Source organism: Pongo pygmaeus, chromosome 14 (assembly GCF_028885625.2).
Source record: "Pongo pygmaeus isolate AG05252 chromosome 14, NHGRI_mPonPyg2-v2.0_pri, whole genome shotgun sequence".
NCBI classification, from domain to species: Eukaryota; Metazoa; Chordata; class Mammalia; order Primates; family Hominidae; genus Pongo; species Pongo pygmaeus.
This window is the reverse complement of record NC_072387.2, coordinates 73,193,222-73,214,058: the sequence shown is the minus strand read 5'-3', so window position 1 is coordinate 73,214,058 and position 20,837 is coordinate 73,193,222.

Below are 20,837 nucleotides of genomic sequence, written 5' to 3'. Positions count from 1 at the left end.
CCAAGGCATGAGGGAGGGGTTGCACAACACTCCCTTAGCTGCTTCAGCTGGTGTCTCAATAGGTCAGGACACCAACCCCAGTCCACTAGTTTTAGGCCCGGATCAGCACTAGGACTTGGCTTGGAATTGCATTCCTTGTGGCCTACACTGCCCCTTAATTATACTTAGGGCCCCAAAATGCTTTAGCCTGCAGTGGTGAGGCTTGCTGGAACTCAGGCTCCAACTGTGATGGGCGATGCCTCTCTGCCTAGGGCCAGTCCAAATGTGTCCTGTGTGAGTGGGCATCAGCTGCATACAGCATGGTTCTGCTTTCCACTGAGACAGTGCAGCAATGAGTTCAATGTAAAGTGCCCCAGTTGCTGCATTCTCCTCTCAAGCAGAGAGATTTGCCACACTGTGCAGCTGTTGCCTGGGGAGGCATGAAGGGTGGCATCAGCAATTGAAGACTGTGTCTGCTACCCCTTTTAGTTCCTCTTTCAGCTATATGAAGTTAAAACTAGGTACTGTGAGTGCTCAGCTGATTTTTTTTTTTTTTTTTTGTGATGGTGCTTTTTGTCTGCAGTTGTTACAATCTGGTGTTCTTGTGGAGGTACTGGGCTGTGTAGACTTCTATTTTGCCATGTTGCTCCACTCCTAGTTCATTGTTTTTATAAAAGGAAAAACACCAGATGCACCTCCCTAAACAACATGTATTATATATAAAAACATAGCATAGTAGCTCATGCCCAGCCTTTGTGCCTAATTGAAATGCAGTGACATCAACAATATTTATGGATATCTATTTCATTTCACTTAGAATTAGAAAAAAAAATTTGGAACAGACAGCACAGATTTTTTTCTAGAAATATATTGTGTTGAAAAGATATTCTTGACAATGTTTGATCAAAAATTCTTTGCACTGATAAATTGCCCTTTGTGGAGAAACTTCCAGATTTTATAACTTTCAAAAAGTGTTCAAAGGAGAATGTCTCTGGAAGAAGTTACTTATGTTCTTTTCCATAGTTCTAAAAAGAACTCAGTTATTTTGAAGAGTTACATCAGAATATAAAGCATTTTATTGTTATTTAAAATGTTTTATTTGCCACCTTTAGGTGGTAATGTAGAATTTCTCAGATCACTATGGGACTGGGCAAAATGAACTTATTTTCATCTACCTTCTTCATAAACTATAAGTGTATATATGCAAATTAAGCCTTGCTAATAGAGTTGCTCAATTAGTTCTCAATGACAGTCCATTGAGCTAATGCTAATGACTAATTACCACGGTAATTCTAATACTTCATCTTTCTTTCTATAGAAATATTACCTCCATAATATTTTACTGTGATCTAGATTTGTTAAGACAATCTAGATTTCTTCCTAAGTTTATCTTCTCAAAATGCACTTTGTACCCATTATCCAGGGTTATTAGCCTGATAGGACATTAGCAATGATGTGGATACATCTTACTCCTCACATTTTGTATAAGGCTTACTTTGTGATCATAGCAACCCCTTTCTATTGTCTTTTTGGGTGAAGACCTAAATAAATAAATGTGTCTTCATCCTAACAAAGCAAACCCTAATGAAAGGAGATTGTTTCAATAAAGTTTTATCTTAAAAAAAATCTCAATTTAACTCCAGGATGATTTAGTTTTCTAATGCCCATCACTAGCACTCCTGTGAATGGTTTACTATAAAGTCAGTTATTGTTATCATAATTTGTCCTCCAGAGGAGATGAAAAATCACAAAACACAACATCTTTTATAAGAACAATTCTATTGAAATTGGATGCAGGATAAGAACTGAGAGAATGTTATTATAAATAACAATTTAAATTTAGCCATACATTTTTATACCTGCTCCTAAAATAACAATTTAATGAAGCTAAATCTTGCCACCATTTACACACAAAATAAAAACAAAAATACTGGTAAACAAATTGCAGTTTATATCCATGAAAAATGTATTTGAAAGTGAAAGTTAGCCTCTCCCATAATTGATTTTCCTTTCAAGTCCCCGTTAGAAATATATCTACAGACAGATGTTACTAACCTCCAGAATATAGCTTTGTCTACAGATTTATAAAATGTTACCAGTTAATCATGACACATATTGTTTGTTTTCAAATATTTTTTCTAGTTAAGCCCACCATTTATATAACGAATTATATTTGATATTACTTAAAATTTTTGTATTAACACCCCACCAAATCATTTTACATGAGAAATAGAGAAATGACTGCAATTAGACATCATGTTAATTTTCTCACTGTTTTTTAAAAAAAAATTGGTTTTAAAAAGAAAGTTATCAAAAGTGTAAAGAGAATCCTAATTTTAAAATTATCTTAATTTGGAGATTCCATTATAACTTGAGGAACATTTTTAATTTCCTTTATACATTAAAATAAAATAAAATAATTTTAAAATCTATGATTGTTAGTGTTAATGGTTACAATGATTTAAAAATATAAAAATGGAACTGCTTTATTGTCTTTCTACTCCTTCTTTTTCATAGTCTTTCTTCTCCTTCTTCTTTAAACATTATATATTGTAAACCTGGATTTGAGTCCTTTTGCAGAATCTGTTAGTGGATTTTTGTCCCCTTATTTCTGCATGAATTTACACATTTACTATCACACCAGAATGCCATGCAGGAATAACCTTTCTGGTTCCTGTTTGGAATAATTGAAACAATAACTTTCATTTTTATAGTTCTTTAAAGATCATAAGATGTTTTCACATACATCATGTTTTTATTGTCACTAAAGCTCTGGAGGTATTTATTGCCACATCCTTTTTACAGATAAGAAAGTAGAAACAAAAGAGTTATCTAATGTCATACATCCCATAAGTTTTTTTCTTAAAGCCTTTGAGTCAAATCAGTTATTCTGATTTTAAATCTGCAACTGTGCATTTTTCTAATGGTCTAATTGCAGAGGATGTAAATCTCAGTCTTCCTCTTTTTCACTGCATTTTCTTAAAAGCGTAGTTCATTTAAAAATAATTTTCATCATCACCAAGTGAGGGGCTATGTCTGCTTTGTTCAGCAGACTTCCACTTAAAGGACAAAAAATCACTGGTTACTGGCTAGTAGTAACAATTCAAAACTTCCTTTTTTCAAATCTGTGAGTGAATTACTGAGGGTAACTTGATTCCTGAGCAGCTATCGCCATTCAGGAACCAACTGGGAACGTGAGACACGTGGAAATTCATCAGGCTTGAAATCTGTGTATGGAAGTTGTTGTTTCTATTACAGTAATTATTATGAGTTTGTTCAGTAATTATTTACGAGATAATTTTTTAAATATCAAGTTTTTTTGACATTTTGCACATGATATTCCTGTAAATAGTTTGAAATATGGCATTGTAATATTTATGATATGAACATACAACATCTCTTTACAAACAATAATTGCTAAATAAGCAAAATGAGTCCATCTTTCTTCATTCTTTACGAGTGTTGTCTACTCTATGCCAGGTACTTTTCTAGGCACCAATAGCAGTGAAAGAGGAAAGAAAAATCCCTGACCTCTTGCAGTGTTTCTTTTAGAAAGAAAAAAGACATAAATACATGTGAGGGAACTCCAACATGAGCAGTCTCTTAGACCAAAGACATACTATTTCTCTTTGTTTTAGTAAGCTGAATTTGTCCCAATTGTCATGTGAAATTTTTGAAGATGTGATTTAGCATTATTTCTCATCTTCTCTTGACAGTTTGGCCCAACAAGATTTCAACTACTGTTTTTTTTCCCCTCATTATGTCCAAAAGGCTGAGTCACAGCAAATAGTGTTTTGTGATGTGTGCCTCTTGAATACTGGGACTAGCATCTCAGCGACAACTACTATTCTAGAATATAATGCATACTGTCATACCTTTAGGGATTTCTAACTGAAGCAGTTTTACTAACCATTCTTTTATTCCTTTTTTGGGGTGTTACTTTATGTACATTCTATATTTTATTGATTTGTAGAGCTCACAGATTATAGGATGCACCATTAGGTTACATACAATGCAGGAAGGAAAAAAAACTGCTCTTAATTAAATTATAACATAATGTTTCTATCTCGATGCACAATCCATAAAGTGGTCAGACTGCTTTTTTGTTGTTTTGAAATTTCTTTCTTCTGCTTTGTAGAATTTCTCATGTTTCTAGTTGTATTGTTTGGTGGGTGATATCCTTTTTTTGATAACCATCTCAAAAATTAAATGTTGTCAGCTTTATTGCTATAATTTTTTTTCTTTCTTAGGCTTTAGAAAGCACTTGTTTATTGCTTTACAGGAAAATATAAAATTGCAGATGATCCTCTAATGATAAAAATTTATTTTTCTGCTCTGTTTTCTGCAAACCTAGTAACTAACATTTTTATTGCTGAGTTATACTTAATTTTTAAAGGAAATTGTAATTAGTAATTAAACTCTGATCATATATTGCCAAGAGTATACATAACTCAATTGTAGTAATGAAAATATAAATGTCTGCTGCCTAAGGTTGCATGTGCACAAAGATAACTAATTAATGAGGGTCATTGCCTAAACAAAGCTTTAAGTAACATTAGTATCAGACACATCCTATTGGTAATATGTGGAAGAAAAAAAATATGTGTTATAAATGTCATAGCAGTGATAAAATGTGATAGTATAACTGTGGATATTCTGTAAGTATACACTAGTACAACAGTACTGATTGGTAAAATATTAAAATAATTCTACACTGGTTGCTATGTAGCTCCTTTCCCTGAGCTTCCCATGTGATCCCACTCTATTGCCCACATAAAACATCCCCTAGGAACCCAGATCCTGGTTGAAAGGTAAAATGTGACTCAGTATAATCCTCCCAAGACCCTGTTTCAGTGATATGGCTGCTATATAAATTAATATTAAACCTAAATTTAATTATTTTTACTACATTAATAATAAACTTTTAAGTCTGTCTTCTATATTCAGGATCATCATAGGTTCCTTCAACATTTTTGTATCTTTTTATAGCTCTATGTCAGTAATTATCATGCACACATAAATGATCATAAACTTAGTCTAAATAAACATGTGGTCTCAATGCATTAGCATTTACATTAGACAAATCTACATGATAATGTACTGAGAAAAAGTATGGGTTGTTTGTATCATCCGTATTATGTATGAAACATAATTCTGCTATTTATTGCAGAAGAAATTGCCAACATTTCAAAATCATGTTGCCTCATGTACAAAAAGTATAATACTCTTAATATCAGAATGTGACATGATTTTTGACCTATGTAAACATCAGATATTTTTATTTTTTATTAGGTTCTTTTGTTTATGCAGCAATCATAATATTTAAGCTGATTACTAAACCTTCTGAATTTCACATTTCTTATCTGTAAAAATTATTTGTAACTTACAGGGTTGTTTCGAACGGTTTCTGAAATAAGTGTGTCAAAATATTAAATAATGGAGCATAAAATTGTTTAATATTCCTTTTATATAACACATAGAGAATTAAAGTGGTTGCTATGATTTTTAAATACCATATATTCACCACAAGTGTCTTGATTATCATTCTTATTTTCCAGGTGCCTAGAATTTCCAGGAATCTTTGAGTTTTAGAATTAGCTCTTGCTCTGGAAGTTATTATAAGTTTAATAGAAAAAGAAGACAAAAAAAGAAAGAAAATAGAAATATAAAACATGTAGGTAAGATAAATAGAGATTGAGAAGTACAAATTGTGATGTTGAGGTTAAATAAATGTCTTATTTGTTTATTTTTGAAAAATAAAGATGACAAAGCTATTGAATAGAGAAAGAAATGCCTTTTCCACATACGGTCCTGAAACGGATGATTAGTTGTACACAGGAAGAAAAATAAACCTCAACCTTTAACTCAAGCAATACACAAAAATGAACTACATGTGGGTAATATACTCAGATACAATTGGTGACACTGTAAGTCTTCAAACATATAAAAAATCTTTCCTTTTTGACCTTGGAACAAAAAACAACATTCTTATAAAGAACAAAGAAAACACCAATTATTAAAAAAGTATAAATTACATAACATTTTAAAAACTTCTGCTCATCAAAATATACAGCTAAGAAAATAGACTGGCAAGCCATTGACTAGGAGAAAATATTTTGAACAGCATAAATGACAATGGATTTATATTCACAATATACAAATAATTTCTAAAATCAATATTAAAGTAATAAGTAACCTAATGAAATAGGGATAAAAGACTTACATACTTTATGAAGGAAGATGAGAAAATTCAATTCTGAATTACTGGGCATTGATACAGAAGAAATAAAAACATATGTCTATGTTGTACACTTGTACACAAATGTTTTTAGGGATTTTATTCTTAAAAGTCAAATATCATAAATACGCTCAATATCTGTCAAACTGATGAATGAACAATTCTTGATTCATGTTTTGTAATGTTATATTACTCAGAAATAAATGGAAAAAACTTCTGATACACAAAATGAATGAATAAATCTCAAAAGTTTGCTGAGAGAAAAGAGCCAGACACAAGAGAAGCCATATATTTTTTATAACTTTGGAATCAAAAAATCTATATGATAGGATAATTCTTTAACAGAATCAAATCTACATCATTATATAGTCTATGTTGGTTGGGGAAATTAGGGATTGATTTGGGATAGGCGTACAGCAACTTTATTGGTTAATTGTAATTGTCTATGTCTAGATAAGTGTATGGATTACATAAATTTATATTATTGTCAAAACATACCAAACTGGAATGCTTAAGATCTGTACAGCATGTAATTTGTGCCTCTATTAAAAACTAAAGGGCAAAAAGATAAATAAAAGCTCTTATTCTCTGATTGTAAATACTCAAGATATATTTACATGATTTAAATGGCCATTTCAATTGTTTTTTATTGCCACTGTGCATTAACCACATATGGAAAAAATTTAATATGTATGCAGGACTAACATTAAAACTATTAGTAATATGATAAATCTTGAATCTTTACAAAATTACACTTTGGGAATTTACCATTAATATTAATATCCTTAATAATTTAAAATTCTGGAAAGTAGATAATGCTGTATTGTTTCTACATTTCTCCATTTGTTTTCATTTTACTTGCATATCACTTTCTGAAAATAAGCCAGGAAGGCATGGCATTGTAGTTTATATACCTACATACATTAGAAATGTGGTTAGAAATAATTTACTTTTTTCTCTTTGTTACTGAAAAAGTAACTTTTTCTAAAAATGTATATTAAGATTTCTGATATTTTAATAGTGAGTTAAAAAGATGGTTACTGTTTCTAATCATATTTTTACAAAATTCTTCTTTTATTTACTTAGCACAGTCAGCTTATGTTCATCTTCAAAAAGTAGTACATTATACTTCTAAATGAAAATATTATTTTCCATGACTCACTAAAGTAGTGTTATTGTGTTTTAACCATGAATTTACACTTTAAGAACCTGCAACTGGAAAACTATTCAAATTGTCTCAGACTCTGAGACAGTCCACAGCTAGTTAGTTATTTCCAGTCTGTTTTATGGGAAACAGAGTACCTATCAAGGAGAAAAAAGAGATAGAGGCAGTTTGATATGATATTTGGAATACTTTGGTAGTTAAATATATTCAAACAGGGATTGTTGTTAGTAATTTCAAAACATCTGAATTCCTACAAATCACTTTTGGAAAAGCTGAGTTACTTTCTTTGAAGAAACTTTTCCAATAAATTAAATCTGAGTTTGAGTAACATTGTGTATACATTGGTTTTGTGATGAATACACTAATGAATGTCTATATTTTGTTGGTGTTACAGAAGATAAGGCATCTGAAACTTAGACTTTAAAAGAAAAGAAATATTTTCCCCATTTTAGCTATTTCCATTGCTGTGCTAACTCCATTCTTATTTTGAGTCATAATTTTGATTCAATACATTGCGTTTTGTGATTCAAAATAGGGTTGCTTTCAAGTTTCCTAAATTGCTAGAGTTCATACCTTATTTTTTGATTCCATAAATCTCCTCGAAAGAGTTATAAAGATTATGTGTTTTGTTAAAGTATAGTAAGTTAAATTTAATTTTAAAATATTTCAAAGATTATTATGTTCCTTGAAAGAATTTAAAACAGATTAGCTTTTGATGGATTCTGTTGAGAAGACCTGAAAAACAATACAGGATAAAAAACAAAGATTATAAAACCTGAGAATGTCGATTCATTATACATGGAAAATTTTCCATTTGTTTGTTTGGAGATGTTACAAATGAATGTGGTATTTCTCTATAAACGGTGATGACCATCTCAAGCTGTAAAAAAACAAACACCAAGGGAGGTTCCAAGATGGCTGAATAGGAATAGCTCCAGTCTACAGTGCCCAGCGTGAGCGACTCAGAAGATGGGTGATTTCTGCATTTCCAAATGAGGTACCGGGTTCATCTCAATGGGGCTTGTCAGACAGTGGGTGCAGGACAGTGGGTGCAGCCCATGGACCGTGAGCCGAAGCAGGGCGAAGCATCGCCTCACACGGGAAGCTCAAGGGGTCGGAGAATTCCCTTCCCTAGCCAAGGGAAGCCATGACAGATGGCACTTGGAAAATCAGGACACTCTTACCCTAATACTGCACTTTTCCAATGGTCTTAGCAAACAGCACACCAGGAGATTATATCCCTTGCCTGGCTCCAAAGGTCCCACGCCAACAGAGCCTTGCTCACTGCTAGCACAGCAGTCTGAGATCGAACTGCAAGGCAACAGCCAGGCTGGGGGAGGGTCGCCCGCCATTGCTGAGGCTTGCTGTCAGGAAGCTTGAACTGGGCAGAGCCCACCACAGCTCAAGGAGGTCTGCCTGCCTCTGTAGACTCCACCTCTGGGGGCAGGGCATAGCTGAACAAAAGGCAGCAGAAACTTCTGCAGACATAAACATACCTGTCTGACAGCTTTGAAGAGAGTAGTGGTTCTCCCACCACGGAGTTTGAGATCTGAGAACAGACAGACTGCCTCCTTGAGTGGGTCCCTGACCCCCGAGTAGCCTAACTGGGAGGCACCTCCCAATAGGGGCCAACTGAAACCTCATACGGCTGGGTGCCCTCTGAGACGAAGCTTCCAGACTAATGATCAGGCAGCAACATTTGCCATTCTGCAATATTTTTGGTTCTGTAGCCTTCGCTGGTGATACCTAAGCAAACAGGGTCTGGAGTGGACCTCCAGCAAACTCCAACAGATCTGCAGCTGGGGGTTCTAACTGTTAGAAGGAAAACTAACAAACAGAAAGGACATCCACACCAAAACCCCATCTGTACACCACCATCATCAAAGACCAAGGGTAGATAAAACCACAAAGATGGGGAAAAACCAGAGCAGAAAAGCTGAAAATTTTAAAAATCAGAGCGCCTCTTCTCCTCCAAAGGAAGACAGCTCTTTGCCAGCAACAGAACAAAGCTGGATGGCGAATGACTTTGACGAGTTGAGAGAAGAAGGCTTCAGAAGATCAGAAGACGCAAACATCTCCAAGCTAAAAGAGGATGTTAAAACTCATCACAAACAAGCTAAAAATCTTGAAAAAAGAGTGGAAGAAGGGCTAACTTGCATAAACAGCATAGAGAAGACCTTAAATGACCTGATAGAGCTGAAAACCATAGAATGAGAACTACATGATTCATGCACAAGCTTCAGTAGCCGGTTCGATCAACTGGAAGAAAGGGTATCCATGATTGAAGATCAAATGAATGAAATGAAGCAAGAAGAGAAGGTTAGAGAAAAAAAGAATAAAAATAAATGAGCAAAGCCTCCAAGAAATATGGGACTATGTGAAAAGACCAAATCTACATCTGATTGGTGTACCTAAAAGTGATGGGGAGAATGGAACCAAGTTGGAAAACACTCTTCAGGATATTATCCAGGAGAACTTCCCCAACCTAGCAAGGCAGGCCAAGAAGAATGCCACAAAGATACTCCCCGAGAAGAGCAACTCCAAGACACATAATTGTCAGATTCACCAAAGTTGAAAATGTTAAGGGCAGCCAGAGAGAAAGGTCGGGTTACCCACAAAGGGAAGCCCAGCAGACTAACAGCGGATCTCTCAGCAGAAACTCTACAGGCCAGAAGAGAACGGGGGCCAATATTCAACATTCTTTTTTTTTTAAAATATATATATACATATATATTTTTTTTTACTATACTTTAAGTTCTAGGGTACACGTGAACAACGTGCAGTTTTGTTACATATGTATACATGTGCCATGTTGGTGTGCTGCACCCATTAACTCATCATTTACATTAGGTATATTTCCTAATGTTATCCCTCCCCCTTCCCCCTACCCCACAACAGGCCCTGGTGTGTGATGTTTCCCTTCCTGTGTCCAAGTGTTCTCATTGTTCAGTTCCCACCTATGAGAGAGAACATGAGGTGTTTGGTTTTTTGTCCTTGCGATAGTTTGCTGAGAATGATGGTTTCTAGCTTCATCCATGTCTCTACAAAGACATGAACTTATCCTTTTTTACAGTTGCATAGTATTCCATGGTGCATATATGCCACATTTTCTTAATCCAGTCTATCATTGTTGGACATCTGCGTCGGTTCCAAGTCTTTGCTATTGTGAGTAGTGCCACAATAAACATATGTGTGCATGTGTCTTTATAGCAGCATGATTTATATTCCTTTGGGTATATACTCAGTAATGGGATGGCTGAGTCAAATGGTATTTCTAGTACTAGATCTCTGAAGAAAATAAGTTTCAACCCAGAATTTCATATCCAGCCAAAGTTTCATAAATGAAAGAGAAATAAAATCCTTTCCAGACAAGCAAATGCTGAGATTTTGTCACCACCAGGCCTGCCTTACAAGAGCTCCTGAAGGAAGCACTAAACATAGAAAGGAACAAACAGTACCAGCCACTGCAAAAACATGCCAAATTGTAAAGACCATTGATGCTAGGAAGAAACTGCCTCAACTAATGAGCAAAATAACCAGCTAACATCATAATGACGGATCAAATTCACACATAACAATATTAACCTTAAATGTAAATGAGCTAAATGCTCCAATTAAAAGACACAGACTGGCAAATTGGATAAGGAATCAAGACCCATCAGTGTGCTGTATTCAGAAGACCCATCTCATGTGCAGAACACACATAGGCTCAAAATAAAGGGATGGAGGAAGATCTACCAAGCAAATGGAAAACAAAAAAAAAGCAGGGATTGCAATCGTAGTCTCTGATAAAACAGTCTTTAAACCAACAAAGATCAGAAGAGACAAAGAAGGCCATTACATAATGGTAAAGGGATCAATTCAACAAGAAGAGTTAACTATCAAAAATATATATGCACCCAATACAGGAGCACCCAGATTCATAAAGCAAGTCCTTAGAGACCTACAAAGAGACTTAGATTCCCACAGAATAATAATGCAAGACTTTAACACCCCACTGTCAACATTAGACAGATCAACGAGACAGAAAGGTAACAAGGATATCCAGGAATTGAACTCAGCTCTGCACCAAGCAGACCTAATAGACATCTACAAAACTCTCCACCCCAAATCAACAGAATATACATTCATCTCAGCACCACATTGCACTTTTCCAAAATTGACCACATAGTTGGAAGTAAAGCACTCCTCAGCAAATGTAAAAGAACAGAAATTATAACAAACTGTTTCTCAGACCACAGTGCAATCAAACTAGATGTCAGGATTAAGAAACTCACTCAAAACTGCTCAACTATATGGAAGCTGAACAAAATGCTCCTGAATGACTATTGGGTACATAATGAAATGAAGGCAGAAATAAAGATGTTCTTTGAAACCAGTGAGAACAAAGACAAAACATACCAGAATTGCTGGGATACATTTAAAGTAGTGTGTAGAAGGAAATTTATAGCACTAAATGCCCACAACAGAAAGCAGGAAATATCTAAAATTGACACCCTAACATCATAATTAAAAGAACTAGAGAAGCAAGAGCAAACACATACAAAAGCTAGCAGAAGGCAAGAAATAACTAAGATCAAAGCAGAATTGAAGGAGATAGAGACACAAAATCCCTTCAAAAAAATCAATGAATCCAGAAGCTCGTTTTTTGAAAAGATCAACAATATTGATAGACTGCTAGCAAGACTAATAAAGAAGAAAAGAGAGAAGAATCAAATAGACTCAATAAAAAATGATAAAGGGATTATCACCACCGATCCCACAGAGATACGAACTACCATCAGAGAATACTATAAACACCTCTACACAAATAAACTAGAAAATCTAGAAGCAATGGATAAATTCCTGGACACATACACCCTCCCAAGACGAAACCAGGAAGAAGTTGAATCCCTGAATAGACCAATGACAGGCCCTGAATTGAGGCGATAGTTAAAAGCCTACCAACCAAAAAAAGTCCAGGACCAGACAAATTCACAGCTGAATTCTACCAGAGGTACAAAGAGAAGCTGGTACCATTCCTTCTGAAACTATTCCAATCAATAGAAAAAGAGGGAATCCTCCCTAACTCATTTTATGAGGCCAGCATCATTCTAATACCAAAGCCTGGCAGAGACACAACAGAAAAAGAGAATTTTAGACCAATATCCCTGATGAACATCGATGCAAAAATCCTCAATAAAATACTGGCAAACCGAATCCAGTAGCACATCAAAAAGCTTATCCACCATGACCAAGCGGGCTTCATCCCTGGGATGCAAGGCTGGTTCAACATACACATATCAATAAATGTAATCCATCAAATAAACAGAACGACAGACAAAAACCACATGATTATCTCAATAAATGCAGAAAAGTCCTTTGACAAAATTCAACAGCCCTTCATGCTAAAAACTCTCAATAAATTAGTTATTGATGGGACATATCTCAAAATAATAAGAGCTATTTATGACAAACCCACAGCCAGTGTCATACTGAATGGGCAAAAACTGGAAGCATTCCCTTTGAAAACTGGCACAAGACAGGGATGCCCTCTCTCACCACTCCTATTCAACATAGTGTTGGAAGTTCTGGCCAGGGCAATCAGGCAGGAGAAAGAAATAAAGGGTATTCAATTAGGAAAAGAGGAAGTCGAATTGTCCCTGTTTGCAGATGACATGATTGTATATTTAGAAAACACCATTGTCTCAGCCAAAAATCTCCTTAAGCTGGTAAGCAACTTCAGCAAAGTCTCAGCGTGCAAAATCAATGTGCAAAAATCACAAGCATTCTTATACACCAATAACAGACAAACAAAGAGCCAAATCATGAGTGAACTCCCATTCACAATTGCTTCAAAGAGAATAAAATACCTAGGAATCCAACTTACAAGGGATGTGAAGGACCACTTCAAAGAGAATTACAAACCACTGCTCAACAAAATAAAAGAGGACACAAACAAATGGAAGAACATTCCACGCTCATGGGTAGGAAGAATCAGTATTGTGAAAATGGCCATAGTGCCCAAGGTAATTTATAAATTCAATGCCATCCCCATTAAGCTACCAATGACTTTCTTCACAGAATTGGAAAAAACTACTTTAAAGTTCATATGGAACCGAAAAAGAGCCTGCATTGCCAAGATAATCCTAACCAAAAGAACAAAGCTGGAGGCATCTACCTGACTTCAAACTATACTACAAGGCTACAATAACCAAAACAGCATGGTACTGGTACCAAAACAGAGATATAGACCAATGGAACAGAACAGAGCCCTCAGAAATAATACCACACATCTACAACTATCTGATCTTTGACAAACCTGACAAAAACAACAAATGGGGAAAGGATTCCTTATTTAATAAATGGTGCTGGGAAAACTGGCTAGCCATATGTAGAAAGCTGAAACTGGATCTCTTCCTTACACCTTATGCAAAAATTAATTCAAGATGGATTAAAGACTTAAACGTCAGACCTAAAACCATAAAAACCCTAGAAGAAAACCTAGGCAATACCATTCAGGACATAAGCATGGGCAAGGACTTCATGTCTAAAACACCAAAAGCAATGGCAACAAAAGCCAGAATTGACAAATGGGATCTAATTAAACTAAAGAGCTTCTGCATAGCAAAAGAAATTACCATCAGAGTGAACAGGCAACCTACAGAATGAGAGAAAATTTTTGCAATCTACTCATCTGACAAAGGTCTAATATCCAGAATCTACAAAGAACTTCAACAAATTTACGAGAAAAAATCAAACAACCCCATCAAAAAGTGGGTGAAGGATATGAACAGACACTTCTCAAAAGAAGACACTTATGCAGCCAACTGGCACATGAAAAAATGCTCATTATCACTGGCCATCAGAGAAATGCAAATCAAAACCACAATGAGATGCCATCTCACACCAGTTAGAATGGCGATCTTTAAAAAGTCAGGAAACAACAGGTGCTGGAGAGGATGTGGAGAAATAGGAACACTTTTACACTGTTGGTGGGACTGTAAACTAGTTCAACCATTGTGGAAGACAGTGTGGTGATTCCTCAGGGATCTAGAACTAGAAATACCAATTGACCCAGCCAGCCCATTACTGGGTATATACCCAAAGGAATATAAATCATGCTGCTATAAAGACACATGCACATGTATGTTTATTGTGGCACTACTCACAATAGCAAAGACTTGGAACCAACCCAAATGTCCAACAATGATAGACTGGATTAAGAAAATGTGGCACATATACACCATGGAATACTATGCAGCCATAAAAAATGATGAGTTTGTGTCCTTTGTAGGGACATGGATGAAGCTGGAAACCATCATTCTCAGCAAACTATCGCAAGGACAGAAAACCAAACACCGCATGTTCTCACTCATAGGTGGGAATTGAACAATGAGGACACTTGGACACAGGAAGGGGAACATCACACAGCAGGGCCTGTTGTGGAATGGGGGTAGGGGGTACGGATAGCATTAGGAGATATACCTAATGTAAATGACGAGTTAATGGGTGCAGCATACCAATATGGCACATGTATACATATGTAACAAGCCTGCACGTTGTGCACATGTACCCTAGAACTTAAAGTGTAATAAAAAAATATGTATATATAATAAAGAAGAGGATCTGAGTAATTAATCAACAGAAGGAAAAGCATTATAAATGTATGGTAATAAATTAGTATTAAACTAGATTGCAATTCTAAGGATTTTTGACAATTTAAAAACCTAAACCAATTAAACCTTTAAAAGTTTATTCAAAAAAAAAAATAAATAAATAAAGACTCATGCACACGTATGTTTATTGCAGCACTATTCACAATAGCAAAGTCTCGGAACCAACTCAAATGTCCATCAGTGATAGACTGGATTAAGAAAATATGGAACATATACACCATGGAATACTATGCAGCCATAAAAAATGATGAGTTCCTCTCCTTTGTAGGGACATAGATGAAGCTGGAAACCATCATTCTCAGCAAACTATCCCAAGGACAGAAAACCAAACACCACATGTTCTCACTTATAGGTGGGAATTGAACCATGAGAATATTTTGACACAGGGTGGGGAACACCACACACTGTGGCCTGTCGTGGGATTCGGGGAGGGAAGAGGGATAGCATTAGGAGACATACCTAATGTAAATGATGAGTTAATGGGTGCAGCACACCAACATGGCACATGTATACATGTGTAACAAACTTGCACGTTGTGCACATGTATCCTAGAACTTAAAGTATAATAAAAAAATAAATAAATACAACACTCTTGAACCTGGGAGGCGGAGATTGCAGGGAGCCAAGATCATGCCACTGCACTGCAGCCTGAGCGACAGAGGGAGACTCCATCCAAAAAAAAAAAACAAAAAAAAACCACAAGGCATAAACAGGAAGTTGCTGCACTGGACATTTTCCATATCAGTCTTTCTTTTCTCTGCCTAATAAACTGATTAAACATGAAGAGAGAAAGAGGCGTTGAGAGAGAGAGAGAGATGCCAAAGTAAAGAAGAACAGGTTATCTGTTACCATATATTTTGCTTAATACTTCCCTCTTGTGCAATTCATCATCAATACTACTATGTATAATTGAAAATGTAGGTTTTTAAAACATGGCAAATATTTGTCTTTTTATGTCTATACTATTATTTAAAATTAATATATCACAGTATTCAAAATACTATGCAGATGACAGTCACACATGCACAGACTTTACACTTTGCCGCTTCAAAATGTGAAGTCTATATTTGTAATTTTAAATATTCTCAGATAAGACCACTGTTTCACAAATTTCAGTAACCTCTGAGTCTATCTTTGGCACTAATATTTTCAATAATGTTAGCCTCAAAGGCTGAGTATACACATAAGAGATTTCTAGTTTTGGACAGTTTGTTATGGATCAACCATCCATGAAATTACCCAGCCCTTTTAAAATCAGCTTATACTTTCAGATTATGCTACTATTTTGGAGTAACTCATTCTCTGTATCATCTGTACATGTTCATGCTGACACAGCATGCCAAACAATATGATCTAGAATGAATTTCAATGTAGAACTTCTCAATATATTTTTTTCTTTTCAGTATCCCCCTCACAGCAAGAGCATGTACGGCTGGATTCCAGAAATCACAACATTTATTCATTTAATTTGTAAACAGAAAATTGTTGAATCTTTCTGTTTCTTAAGATTTAGGTGGGTTTTCTTCAAAGGACTAAAATGCTTACAATATCTGAAGTATTTCCTGGTAGTTACAAAACCTATTCAATCTTCAAGTATCTGTTGCACTAACAGGTTGATGTAGTGCACCACAGTCATGATCATTTTGTTCTGAACTGTACCATGTTTCTTATTATCAAAGCTTGTGGATATTAGGAGCAAAAAGCTCTTCCTATGGGTAAGCCCAGTTTTTTTACTTGGCAGAATACTAAGAAAATGATAATTCTTGTGATTTTTTAAATCTTTACTGAAATGGATAAGACACTGTGCAAAGTGGCATCATAGGCTAATTGAGAAATAATGCAGAATAATTTTTTCCTTTGTTTTCTCTCTTAAAAAGAACCCTGTTAGTATTGAATTAGCACAGTCCTATGAGTTCACCATATATTTTATATATAAAAATTGGAGAAAAATGCACGTTATGTTAATGTAAATTTTGTCATTTTAAACCTCAATTTGCAATTAAGAAGAGGTAAGCAAATTCAATGAAGATAAACCATTCTTAACTTCCTTTTTGTATAGAATGATTGGCTTTGAGATAAACAATTAAAACTCTACCGTCTCATTTCAATAAATGAAAATATTTCAAGTTTATTATATTTAAGTATTCTTGAGTCATTATTTCTTATGTTTTACACTTGTATGAATTACTGTTTCTCTTTTGCATAACATTTGTTCAAATCTGCAATTATCAAAATGCCAAATCCCGTTGCATTTTCTATCTAGTTTACTGCAGTTTACATGATGATAATTTTAATATAATGTGGACTGACTGTACTTGAAAAATAAAGAATAACATTTCCATATTTTTTTCCCTTTACAGCTTCTTTGAGTGTAGAATCAAGAAGTTATGCCTTAATATGATTCTAGATTTCTGGTTCTGTATCCTAAAAATTTCATGTAACTTTTATATATTTTATTCTCATCCATTCTTGCCATTCTTCATTCTTACTACTAACTCATTATGCAATCTAATAATATCTTAAACACATACTATGCAAATATATTTGCAACTTGTGTTTTGAAATACCATTTTTCTATTACTTCTCGCCATGGAAACTTTTTGAGAACAGAAGCTCTCATTTCAATCTTCTTGATTCTCAAGCCATAAGAGAGGATCTGACATAGATGCAGTGCACAATAAGAATTTGTGAAAAGAGAATTTTAACTGAATTATACATCTTTTAAAGGCTTCTGATGAATGTTACTATATATTTATAAAGGTAATGCATTTATCTTAAAGTATAAATAACATGAAGCCTATTCACATTTATTTGTGTTACATTCTCAAGTAACACAGCAGTAATTCCTATTTATTTGTATTTGTATTATTTGTATTATTCCTATTTATTTGTGTTTATTTGTATGTAGTTGCTGAAAGTTGCTGCTCTTTAATATCCTATTGATAAAATATGGAAATAGAAATGTTTTATTGTTCTTTAAAACACCCTTTTCAGAATAATTTTTCACAGTGTTCTTAGGGTTAAAATTCTGTGCCAATTTTTTGAAATAACTAATAATAAAATAATGTAAACATTTACTGTGTATGTCTGCCAATGAAAGTCTTTCATATAGTTGTAACAATAAAATTCAAACAGAATTAACCCATTTTATCATTTGTAAAATATATTAGAAATTTCAAATTATTAGATATGTCATACTAATGCTCTTTGATGTGTGGCTGCTTAACCCTTGCCTCATATAGTAGCTAAAATTGTGCAATGTGAAGAGAACTATTTCCCACTCCTAAGGACCACAAACCAAAGTTTGCCTTGAGGCGATGCAAAATTTTAATTCATTTATTCCAAATTATAAAGTTTAGTGATGGGAATAAGAGTAAGAAAAAGGAAAAGAGCAATTAAAATGAAAGATATATGTATTAATGTATGTAATAGAGAAGGTAGCTTAGTAAGATGATCTCTCAGGAGAGGAGAGAAGAGATAATAAATAGAAAGGATAAATGTAAAACAAAAACAGAGAAAGGTACATTAAGTGCAGCAAAGACCATGGCATATTGTTTTTACGAACATAGGTATCCTGGGACAACTCAGAAAATAAGAAAATAAAAGACTAACACAGACAATATATTGAGAGACATATTCAATTACATTCAGAAATATGTTATTTGAATTGATTGTATATCTATGTTTGAAGGAAATGTGTGTGTGTGTGTGTGTGTTTGTGTGTCTGTGTGTAGCTTTCTTGTGTTTCATTCCCTCTCCAAACTCTAGTGGTAAATTTAAAATAAAAATACATAAGGAAAACTGAAGTTCCTGAATGTAAATAAGTATTTTTGGTTAACTAGAGCACTACTTTTATTTAAAAGTTTCTGAAAATTGAATGTCATTCTTTTGCCTTCTGTGTGGCTATTTTATATAAGCAGGAACATATTTGTTTTGCTAATCATAGATCCAAACTACTCTCACTACATATTTACACAATATCAAAGTACTAAGTAAATTTTTCTAACACTTAACCTAAAATATTTACATCTTTCTAATTCAGAGATGCATTCATTTTCTCTATAAAGTTAATCATTATATATCCTTTCTCTTCTTTCCTTCCATCCTTCCTATAAAGTTAATCATTATATATCATTTCTCTTCCTTCCTTCCTTCCTTTCTTCCTTCCTTCCTCCCTTCCTTCCTTCCACAAATAAGTATTGAGGATCTGCATGATCCTTGGACCTTACAGTATAATGGGAGACAGAGACAACATAAAAATAGATGAACCATTTACACAGAAGATATGAATTTTACAGTTAAAAAAACTCAAATGAGCAAGATAATTCTCTATGAATAAATAATTCTCTATGAATAAATAATTCTCTATGAATAAACTTAGTGTCTACTTTGATTCTCAATTCTGACTATGGTATAAAATCTATTGTTTTGCTTGTACCTTAGCCTCATAATTCTAGTAAAATTACCAGTTTCAATCACACTGAAGATTTTGCACCTCATTCCTTCGCCTTTGCTGACTTGAATTTAGAGGACTCTGTATCATCATGGTATCAGGTAAAAATTGCCATTTTTGTACCTGTTGGATTCATTGGCATGCATGCAATCCCTCTCCATGTAGAACATAATATTCTTTGTTTTCAGCTGAGATGGTGAAATCCACATCCTATCAGAGGTGGATGACCAGACATATTGTATTTTGACTATAACTATATTCAACTTTGCAATGGGATACAACCAACATCAGCATGATTTAGCAGACAATTATGCAGAATATTGCACATGTCAATCGTGGAATATAGGCCTCACTCTGCACCACAAAATATGAGAGCAACTGCATGTCTTACACATGGTTCCTGACAAAAAATAAAACGCAATTCTCCCAATAAGGGGGGATTTGATAGCAGGTACTTGCTTAAACATTTCAAGAGCCAATGAAGACATTTTTGGAAACCTCAGACTACGAGAAAGAGAGTTTCTCTAGTCACGTTAAAGTCCTAAATAAAGCAAGAGCCTCTTAAGCAGTGTAGGTAGTGGTAATCAAGAAAGAACAGAAAATGCATTTCATGTATTGACCTGAGATCAGATCATGTCCTTCAAGCAAAAAATCCTATGAATAAAAACTAATTTTTGTGGAGGATAGTTTTATTTGTATGTTCAAAAAATGATTTCCTTAAACTATGCAAAACTTCCATGTTAGTATTTTCTGTTGGTGTGTAATTTGAGGTTTACTATTTTCACTATGTTTTTAAATCATAGTCAAGAGAATGACAGTGAGATTAAACAGCTCATATTTTGCATTCAATTTGACTTTCATAAATGTAAAGTTTCGCACATGCTTTCCTGCTTCTAATGTTTTCCAGTATTCCAGGTGCTCAACATGGTATTTGCATAGTAAGAAAGGAGAGCAAAAGAAGACAGAGAGATAAGTCAAAAGTTTTAAATTTATATGATGCCTTATGGAACCCAATAGACCAGACATGTAGTCATGACAAATTTCTCATTTGTACCTGAAGAAAACATTTCTGAATCCATAAACTGAGAACAGGCTAACCGTATAAGTTGAACACGTGGTTTTTAGTCCAATACATGAGAATATTGGCTTTATAAACTGTGATCTGATGATAAGTATTCTCAAATAATTAATTTCATGTGTGTTAAGTCTTTACAACCAGCATGAATTGGTTGAATTACACAGAATTTATTCTTTCTCAATCTATTACTCATTTTTGACAGCACTAATTTTTAGTTAAAACAGATGATTTGTAACAGCAATCTGAGTCAATATTGTAACATTCTG